The sequence below is a fragment of the Prionailurus bengalensis genome, chromosome D1, assembly GCF_016509475.1.
Source record: "Prionailurus bengalensis isolate Pbe53 chromosome D1, Fcat_Pben_1.1_paternal_pri, whole genome shotgun sequence".
Classification (NCBI taxonomy): domain Eukaryota; kingdom Metazoa; phylum Chordata; class Mammalia; order Carnivora; family Felidae; genus Prionailurus; species Prionailurus bengalensis.
This window is the reverse complement of record NC_057346.1, coordinates 106,666,160-106,675,782: the sequence shown is the minus strand read 5'-3', so window position 1 is coordinate 106,675,782 and position 9,623 is coordinate 106,666,160. Positions and strand designations below refer to the sequence as shown.

General features: G+C 45.4%; 2 long non-coding RNA genes across 2 annotated transcripts; one reads left to right on the top strand and one right to left on the bottom strand.

The window, feature by feature from the left end:
- The first annotated feature begins 38 nt into the window (after positions 1-38).
- LOC122483880 lies at positions 39-9,426 on the top strand. The gene is made up of 3 exons (XR_006297488.1): positions 39-289; positions 1,758-3,062; positions 9,307-9,426. It is a non-coding gene; the product is annotated as an uncharacterized LOC122483880 (long non-coding RNA).
- Positions 6,924-9,623, bottom strand: LOC122483881. The gene is made up of 2 exons (XR_006297489.1): positions 9,511-9,623; positions 6,924-7,144 (listed from the first exon to the last, which is right to left on the bottom strand). It is a non-coding gene; the product is annotated as an uncharacterized LOC122483881 (long non-coding RNA).

The following is a 9,623-nucleotide window of genomic DNA, read 5'->3' as shown; positions in this document are numbered from 1 at the left end:
GCCCCGACCCGGGGCCGCCGCGCAAGCGCCTCTCAACTGTGCCCTCGTCTGGGCTCCCGGCAGGACCTCAGCAGGCTGGCTCCCGGCTCGGGTACCACGCTGGCCCTCCACCCACCTGAGCTTCCTGGTGGGCTTCGGGGAACCTCCCCTTCCTCCTTTGGGGCTGGAGGCGGGGTGTTGGTGGCAAAATGCGCGAAGTGAGGTGCCGAGGTTTTGCCACCGAAGATTGAAAAGCAGTGCTGCGCGCGCGGAGATCCTTCCTCTCGGCCCGAGGTGTTTCTCGGGCTTGGTATGTTTCAATTGAAATCTCTTCTTTTTCATCGTCTTTCTTTTTAACCTTTCGTAAAGAACAGAAAGAAAATAAACTATAATTGGTCCGGTTCCGTGCCAGGGGCGCACCGAAGCGTCTGAAACCCCCAGCGAACTCCCTCGGAGCTTCCAGGAGCCCAGTGCTACATTCCTTGCTTAAACCACCTGTGCCCTTATCTTTTGGCGGTTGTTGACACATTTTCTCCAGCCTGCCCCAGAGAGTTCCTTTAAGGCTCTGACCAATCCCCCCCCCCCCCCATTCCTAATACCAGCATCCTTCCAATAGGAGTTTACATTTTTTAAACTTTATTTAAATTATTTAATTAACACGGTGCTGCTGTTATGCCATTATTTATTATTATTATTATTATTATTATTACTATTATTATTATTATGTTTATCATTCCCTTACCTCCACTTCCCCAGGAAAGAGGAGTGACTAGTTCTGTGTCTTCCATCATTAGAAGTTCCTTGGTGAGGCGTCTGGTTGGCTCAGTCAGTTAAGCCTGCAACTCTTGATTTTGGCTCAGGTCATCATCTCACGGTTGGTGGACAGGCTCGCGTTGAACTCCGTGCTGGCAGTGCTGAGCCTGCTTGGGATTCTCTCTCTCTCCCCTTGTCTCTGCCCCTCCTCGGATTGTTCTTTCTCTCTAAAAAAAAAAAAAAAAAAAAAAAAAAAAAGATTGAAAAACAGTGTAGAGGAAATGAATGCACAAGGCAGAGCTGTGTCAAAAGCAATTTGCTACTTTTGAAGATTAGGAATACAAGCTTCCTGGCTTGTATTTTCTGGCTGGCCCAGTCGGGAAGCATGCGGCCCTTGATCCTGGGGTCGTGAGTTCGAGGCCCACGTTGGGTGCGGAGCCTACATTAAAAAAACCAAAAAACAATACAAGCTTTTCTTAAAAATTACAGCAGATTCAGCCACCCCTATAGCAAAGTTACTGTCAAACACTCACATTCTGATTTTATGTTCCTCAGAGGAAGAGAAAGAGGTGACGTTGTCACTGGCTGAAAGGAACTGCACGTGGCTGGGGATAGGTGGGTAGGCAGGCACCAGAGGCAAAAGCCCGAGGTAAAGGTTTGGTGTGATGCTCTGATTCCCAGAGCTGAAGAAGGCCAGCCTCTGCTCCAGGGTCTGTTTTAATTCAGAGCTTGCTATAGCCGAGGAATCAGCTACTATTGCTTGTGTTTGGCAGGGACTCAATGACAGGCAGGGAGAAAATGTCAGGTGTGCTCTGACTGGAAGTTATTGGTGGGGGGAAGCTGGAGGAAGGCTGGCCGGAAGTGGGCATCCTATTTGATTGCTTAGGGGAACATGGCCTTCTCTGGTTGGTCTTAAGTTGGTCTGGTTGGTCTTAAGTTGGAAGTGGGGACAAAGACCGGGGAAGCTGGTATTTATTGACCAAGTCCTGACCATATTCATTCCCTTTTTTTTTTCCTGGTTATAGACCTTGAATCCACAGCCATTGGCATGGACCCATAAACCCAATCTGGGCAATCATGATACTCCATGACTGTTTGGCAACAGTAATTGGCTCAAAAGGTGACCGTGTGATCCAAGCAGGGCCCAACTATGTAACTTCTCTAGAACTGAAGTTTGGACATTAGAAGAAAGAAGTTTTGTCCACTGCAGCCGCTAAATAGAGAGACTGTCGATTTGGGGCTACTGGTGGTCATCTTTTCCACCACGCGGAGAATCTGTTTACAGAGTGAAGTTTGTATAGTAAAGGACTAACCTTACCCAAAGAAAGATGTGGCCTTTGCCCTTTGCTCCTGGGAGAAGCTCTTTAAACCCGTGGCAAGTCCTACCTGACAAGAGTGTCTCTGTGTACCCCGGGGACTTGGGCCTCACCAGGTGGCCTAACAATGTGACGATAAGATGGAAACTGGGACACAGAGAGGGAGAAGACCATGGGAAGGTGGAGGCAGAGATTAGAGTGATGCGTCTACAAGCCAGAAAACCCAAGGATTGTCAGCAGTGTCCAGCAGCTAGGGAGAGGCAAGGGAGGGTCCCCGCCTAGAGTTTTCAGGGAGAGCCTGGCCCGACCAACATCTCCATCTTGGACTTCTAGCTTCCACAACTGTGAGGCAATATACCTCATTTTTTAAGGTTCCCTGGTGGTTTTATGGAGGCTCTCCTTACAATCACAACAAGAACTGCAGGGTTGGACTAGTTACCACATAAGCTCCAGTTAGAATGTGTCTGTGAACCATCAAGCAAGTGGCCCTGGGCCCAGTGAGTGCCCCAGGCACTCCTAGTCGATAGCGGCACTATCGATATAGGCTTTGACCATCACAAAGCAGACTGAAAGGAAAAGGCCTCACTGAGGACATAATGTTTCAGCCCATATCTGAAGGAGGTGAGGGAGAGAGTGTGAAGTGTCTGAAAAACGAGCATTCCTGGTGGAAGCACTTTCTAGAGTCTGGTCAGACAGTTCTCTTAGTTTTTCCATAAACATGTACGGTCTTCAGTTATTTTAGAGAACACATTCCAGAAAATAACACACTTAGGTTCTGTTGACCAACATGTGGAGCAACTATCAGAAGACCCTGGACAATGAGCGTTCGCTTTTTAACCTTCCATTCACTCCTCATCCCCATGCAATCTGGCTTCTGGACATGTGATGTTGCAACGTTTAAGACTGAAGCAAATAAGTAAAACCAGCTGTCTTCTATTGAGCCCGACATGGAGACGCGGAAAAATCCAAAGATTTTCTCACTGAGAGAGAGACATCTGAGTAAAGACCAAAGAGGTGAGAGAAACTGAAAAGAGAGTAAAACAGGATTTAAGAATTGCGGCACACTGCATATTCGTATGTGTTAAAAATGCAATTAAAAGTAATTCTTTAGGGGCACCTGGGTGGCTCAGTTGGTTAAACATCTGACTCTTGGTTTTGACTCAGGTCATTATCTCACCATTTGTGAGTTTGAGCCCCATGACGGGCTCCGCACTGACAGCGCAGAGCCTGCTTGGGATTCTTTCTTTGCCTCTCCCTCTGCCCCTCCCCTGCTCACTTGGACTCTCATTTCTCTCTCTCTCTCACAATAAATAAATAAACTTAAAAAGTCAGTTTTCTGGGTTGTGTATTTTTGGAAAATACACTGTTCAGAGATAGTGCAAAGTGGCAATCTATTCCATTTGGTTGCAGAGGTCATTTTAGAGTCTCTGATATTTTTCCTTTACCTCCAAAATACATATATATCTTCAATTTTTTACTTGCTTTTAACGATCTCAGTGGGTTAAAATGGTGGTTTATTATTAGTGCAGCTCAGTACAATGCACTTGGCCAGGACGGGGAAGATGCTGTGTGCTCCCACAGTGAACCAAAGAATGGGTGCACTGTCTGTGGAGAATTAAAAAAAAATTTAATGTTTATTTATTTATTTTGAGGGAGAGAGAGACACAGTAAAAGTAGGGAAGGGGCAGAGAGAGGAGAGAGAAATCCCAGGCAGGCTCCAGGCTGTAAGCACAGAGCCCGATGTGGGGCTACAACTCACGAAATCGTGAGATCATGACCTGAGCTGAGATCAACAGTCGAACACTTAACCGACTGAGCTACCCAGATGCCCCTGCAAATTTAAAACTGACCCTGGGGTGCCTATGTGGCTCAGTTGGTTAAGCGTCTGACTCTTGATCTGGGCTCAAGTCATGATTTCATGGTTTCCTGAGTTCAAGCCCTGCATGGGGCTCTGCACTGACAGTGCGGAGCCTGTGTGGGATTCTCTCTCTCTCCTTCTTTGTCTGCTTCTCTCCCACTTGCATAAGCATGCTCTCTCTAAAAATAAATAAACTTAAAAAATATGACCATGAAATGGAATAAAAGTCAACTGCTTTTAGTGATCACCATGAGCTAGTGTGTCTAGGCAATATCACAGACAACTTGCTCCACCTTGCTGGACATTCTAAATAATTGTTACATTGACCTAGAGCAGGGTGCTCTCAGTGGACCATGCACCATGCTCTCATGCACCATGACCACATCCAGTCATTCAGGAACCCAGACTTCTCCCATTGAGTGGCTCCAGCTTCTCTAAGGGTCTTGGGGCCTTACTGGTTCTCTGCATTCAGTGGCAGACATTCTGGAAGTGTCAAGACTATGGGGACATTGAGAAGAGCAGTGGTTCTCAGGGGTTGGGGAGAGGAAGGAACGAACAGGCAGAGCTCAGATGGTTTTAGGGGCAATGAAATTCTTCTGTACTGTAATGGGGGGGTGCACATCACATACATTTCACAAAAGGCATAGAGTGTATGACACCAAGAATGAACCCGAATGTACACCATGGACTTTGGGTGATAAGGATGTGTCCATAGAAGCCCATCAGTTGTAACCAATGTACCATCTGGAGGGGATGATGCTGGGGGAGGCTGTGCATATGCATGAGTAGGAGATCTATGGGAACTCTGTGTGCATTCAGCTCAATTTTTCTGTGAATCTCAAACTCCTCTCAGAAAAAGCTCTATTAAAGACCAAAAAAAGGAGGAAAGTACATTGTTGAGAATATTCTCTTCGACCATAAAAAACAAACAATCTTATTTATTTATTTATTTATTTATTTATTTATTTATTTATTGGAGAGAGGGAGAAAATGCAAGTAAGCGAGGGTAGAAAGAGAGAGAATCCCAGGATGGAGCGGGGGGGGTGGGTGGGTGGGTGGAGAGAGAAGCAGGGCACACCCAAACAGAACTCGAACCCACGGAACGTGAGATGATGGCCTGAGCCAAAGTCAGATGCCTAATGACTGAACCACCTAGGCACCCACAAATAATCTCATTTGTCAATGGGCAGAAGATATCCAGATGGCCAGCAGATACATGAAAAGATGCTCAACATCGTTCATCATCAGGGAAAGAATGAAGAGTCTGTGCTCATCACAATACGTTTTTGCCTCAGGAATGCAGTTTTTAACTTTGTCCTTGGAAATAACTTCAGAGTTACACAAATGGTGTAATGGTGTAATGCAGGAGGAGAACATCCATATACCTTTACCCTTAAGCACATTCGTTGATGTACTACTGGATTTACTTTTCTATACAATCTCCTTTTTTCTTTTTCCTGTTCTAGTTCTAGATTTAGTACTGCCTTTTCCAACGATTAATCATCGGGCATCCTTCCTCTTCCCTTTCTGCTGCCCCAGTCCTTCAATCATCTTCATTATCAATTCTTGCATGAAATTGGCTCTGTTCCCTGGGTAGACTCACTCATGAAATGGTCCAGGGTCCTTCTGGACAGAAGCAAATTTCTGCCTATCTATGTGTCCATCTCCAGTTCCTATGGCCAAATGTCTTCCTTTTCCTCTCCTCTTATGGTCCAAAAGAGAAAGAGAGGGTGGACTGAGTTTCCTATTATTGAGAGGCAGAGAGAGGGGTGGGCTTTCTTCTCCACTGAGGACACACCCAAAGCACTGAGAACTGAGTATGGCCCATGAGTTCTTAATAAATGTGTGTGTGTGTGTGTGTGTGTGTGTGTGTGTGTGTGTGTAATAGGGGGGATCTTTTAAGGTGTGGAAATGGGCAAGGGTCCATTAGCCTGGGCCTAATGGAGTCACTGACCCTGAGGTGTGTGGGAGAAGGTAGATGGCAGGGATCCATTATGACTTTTGTAGGTCTTAGGTCCTTTTGGCCAGTTTCCATAAAAACCATATTAAATACCGTACCTTACAACTGCACTGGTATAAAGAGGAGTATGCTCCACTCTGGTTCATGGGTCTATATTCATTATGATGACAGTCACTTTTGGTTAATTGTTTTCAAGAAATTCTAACATTTTTGGAGGGGGGGCTGGGTGGCTCATTCAGTTAAGTGTCTGACTCTTGATTTCAGCTCAGGCCATGATCTCAGGGTTGGTGGGATTGAGCCCGACATCAGGCTCTGTGTTGACAGCTCCAAACCTGCTTGGGCTTCTCTCTCTCTCCCTTTCTCTGCCCTTCTCCTGCTCGTGTTCTCTCTCTCTTCAAATAAATAAATAAATAAACATTACAAGAAAAATAAATTCTATGGGGTGCCTGGTGCCTCAGTCAGTCAGGCATCTGACTTCAGCTGAAGTCATGATCTCATGGTTCATGGGTTGGAGCCCCCGGTCAGGCTCTGTGCTGACAGCTGGGAGCCTGTGGCCTGCTTCAGATTCTTTGTCTCCCTCTCTCTCTGCCCCTCCCCTGCTCATGCCCTCTCTCTGTCTCTCTCTGTCTCCCAAAAATTAAAATTAAAAAAAGTAAATAAATAAAATGAAGCCAGGATTCACCCCTGCTTTGGATAAGTCACATCTCTCCCTGGCTTTACTCCTGACCCCACTCACTTGGGTCAGGTGCAGAGGGCTGAGAAGGGGGCCTAGCCGCACCAGTGGATCAGGGGTACTGCATGTAGTCCAATCAGCAAAGCCTAGGTCTTGAGGACTTCAGAGATAGTCCCAGGGAAAATGGGGGCCACGAGGGTGGAAAAGCACATTTCCAGAGTGAGGACCCCAGTTGTGCTACACGTGGGAAGGAACAGAGCGTTTTTCAGATTCCTCAGTCCTTCACCCATGTGCTCTCCAAGGAGCAGTTCCCTATAAGCGTGTGTGTGGGCGTGAGCTCAGGCACAGGAGGCTCTCCACAGCCTCCATTTTGATCACATCACATGAAAAGAATTTTCCATTTGCAGATGCTTTATTGAAATGAAAATGTATTTGAGGTTTCAACAGTTGTCTTGCAGTTTATAGATGAAAAGAGAAAGAAGGAAGAAAAGTCGTGGTTTATATTCACCGGCCGTCAGTTGCTGACCATTCTCTGTCGTCCTCGGGGTCTCCGGTCTCGGGGAAAGTTAAAAAGAGGCACACGACTCACTGGAATACATTATTTGCTGGAAAAAAAAAACACAGAGACATGACTCCGATGTTCAGCTCTCTGTTCCAAAGTCAAGAGTTGAAAAACGCTGATTTCTTCTTGGCTTCTAGGATTTGTCCACACACATCTGGTATCCAAGAAGGATTGTGCTCGAGTCAAGATCAGAATGATCTCGTCTCTCATGGTAACGATCAGGAGACTTTACTGATGCCAAACAGGTGCTGGTGTTTCCAGATCTCTTCCCCAACAGGGATCCCTATATTTATCAGGGTGCATTTATTTCAACAAAGAATCATTAAGTCTCAGCGCAAATACAAGGAAATGGGTAGTTTTTGAGTTCTGGTGTGGCCTTACGTGTTAGAAATACCGAAAACGGTCTGACACCAAGAACTTTACCTTTGACACTTACAAAACAGTGGAGATGTGCACTCCAAGCCATCAGTCTAATCGACATTTTCAAAGAAAACATTCCAGGGGCACCTGGATGGCTCAGTCAGTTAAGCGTCCGACTTAGGCTCAGGTCATGATCTCACAGTTTGGTTCATGGTTTCGAGCCCCATGGGCTCTGAGCTGCCGTCTCGGAGCTGGAGCCTGCTTCAGATTCTGTGTCTCCCTCTCTCTCTGCCCCCCCACCCCCTGCTCACACTCTGTCTGTCTCTCTCTCCAAAGTGAATAAACTTCAAAACAAACAACAACAAAAAGCCCCATTCCATTATCCTTGATTGAAGGGAATTTCACTTTTTAAAATGGTTAGTTATGCTAAATACACATAAGATAAAATTGACCATTTTCATCTTTGTAAGTATACAGTTCTGCAGTGTTAAGTCTATGTATGTTGTGGTGCAACCAATCTCCAGAACATTTTCGCCTTGCTATTGTTGAGCTCTATACCCACTGAACAATCCCCATTTTCCATACTAGCCAACCCCTAGAAGCCACCATTCTACCCTCTGTTTCTAGGAGACTGGCTACTCTAGGAGATATAAATGAACTCATGCAACATATTTGTCTTTCTTTTTTTGGTGGCTTATTTCCTTTGTCATAAGGTCCTCAAGGTTCATCCATGTTGGCTCTTCTGAGTGATGAACACTTTTGTCTTTAGCTTTGGCAGTATTTCTAAATTGTCTACCCTGGAATGTTTCCATAGGAGTATCAAGATAGGGAATACATTATGGAGAACGAAACACTGCTTGTTGTTTTCAACAATTCCATCCCCCAAGGCCGATTCATACCCAGGATCTGTCCTTGTCATCTATGGGGTATTTAATTAATAGTCGAGGAATCCCATCATTTATACTGACAAATTTTGATTGCTTGAAAGCACATTTTAAATTCTTTTAGTAAGAGGTACAGAATCTTCTTCATAATGGATTCTTCTGGACTCTATTAAAACATTCTCATGAACATTTTATTATTTGTTCCTACGAAGAAGGGGATCATTGATGCCGGTGCCTTCTACAAGTAAGGGACTTCTTGAGAATCAGATGTGTTTTACCTTGATAGAAAATGAGTGTGGAGGTGCCTGGCTGGCTCAGTGGGGAGAGCCTGTGGCTCTTGATCTCAGTGTTGTGAGTTCGAGCCCACGTTGGGTGGAGAGTGTACTTAATAAAAGTCAAGAAAAAAAATTTCAAAACAAAGAAAAAAAATGAGGGGCGCCTGCGAGGCTCAGTCGTTTAAGCATCCGACTTTGACTCAGGTCATGATCTTGTGGTTCATGAGTTTGAGCCCCAGGTTGGGCTCTGTGCTGACAGCTCAGAGCCTGGAGCCTGCTTCTGATTCTGTGTGTGTCTCTCTCTCCGATCCTCCCCCCACTTGCACTCTGTCTCTCTGTCTCTTTCTCAAAAATAAATAAAGAATTTAAAAAAAGGAAAATATTGTGGCTCCTGGGTGGCTCAGTTGGCAGGTCATGATCTCCCAGTTCCTGAGATTGAGGCACGTCTGTCTCTGCACTGATCGGGCAGAGCCTGCTTAAGATTCTCTCTCTCTCCCTGTGTCCGCTCCTCCTCTATGCGTGCTCTCTCCCCCTGCCCCTTAAAGTAAATAAATAAACTTAAAAAAAGAAAAAAAGAGAAAGTTTGTGTGTGGATGTGTGAGTGTGTACTAGGATACTGAAGGGTAGTTCAGCCTTTATACGAATATTGTCCCTCATTTGCCTTTTTCATTTATCATTCACTAAAGATTCCAAGAAGCGCAGAGGCAAATCGGCACTGGGACCTTGGCTGGCTTTCTTGATGTCAAAGTACTCACATGCAGCCACAATTACATTCACTGAAATAAAATAAAGCATGTTGAACACTTGCTTTGGCATCATTAGTGACAAACGTAGAGCCTACTAGTCCCTGCCCCGTGGTTTGAAAGCACATCAGAAGAAACTGTAATTACCATCATCTGTGCAAAGTTGTGCAGAGTTTCGTTTGACTGGTTGAGAAAACACTGCTTCGCATCAGCCAAGGCCTCTTTTTCCTCAGTAGTCTGAGCAAAATCCTGAAGAAAAT